The sequence below is a fragment of the Sus scrofa genome, chromosome 6, assembly GCF_054392235.1.
Source record: "Sus scrofa isolate SSC_HxYL_T2T_F1_AM1 chromosome 6, Sscrofa_HxYL_maternal_Yorkshire_Landrace_v2.0, whole genome shotgun sequence".
Classification (NCBI taxonomy): Eukaryota; Metazoa; Chordata; class Mammalia; order Artiodactyla; family Suidae; genus Sus; species Sus scrofa.
The window spans coordinates 12,898,300-12,899,012 of record NC_139388.1 but is presented as its reverse complement, the minus strand read 5'-3'; positions in this window follow the sequence as shown (position 1 = coordinate 12,899,012).

Sequence of the window (713 nt, the reverse complement as noted above, 5' to 3'; positions counted from 1 at the left end):
GCGGTTCCAGAGACTCGACCAACTTTGGCTTCTCCTGGTTGCCATAGCCTTGGTCTCCACGGCAACCGCAGGCGCGGGGAAAGGAACCAATAGCAAGGAAGCTGGCTTTGGTGGGGGTGGGGCTAACGGGGGGCGGTACCCACTGGTGGATCGTAGTCCTAGCTTTAAGCGTTAGGCGCCCTTTCCTATAAGCTGAGCAGAAATGGAATGTTCCGTGCCCCCAAATCTTAGCATCGCCCTTGTTAACATTTGTGTCAAATTAGATTTTCATAAATATTAAAGTAAATACCTGCATAAGTGTCATCTGTTAATCCCCAATGTGGTTCACTGTACACTGAGTCCAGTAACGGCACACCTTACATTGGAGGAAAACAGTGTGGTCCTGGGCCTGGTCACTCCTTTGTATCCAAATTTACCTTTTTTCTTTCTTTCTTTTCACTTTTATTTATTTATTTGTTTGTTTGTTTTTAGGGCCGCATCCGCAGGCATATGGAAGTTCCCGGGCTAGGGGTCAAATAAGAGCTGCAACTGCCGCCTACAGCACAGTTCCAGCAACACAGGTTCTGAGCTGCGTCTGTGACCTACACCACAGGCCATGGCAATGCCAGTTCCTTAACCCACTGAGCGAGGCTAGTGATCCAATCCACATCCTCATGGATGCTAGTCAGGTCCCTTACCACTGAGCCAGGGCAGGAACCCCTGTCTCCAAATTT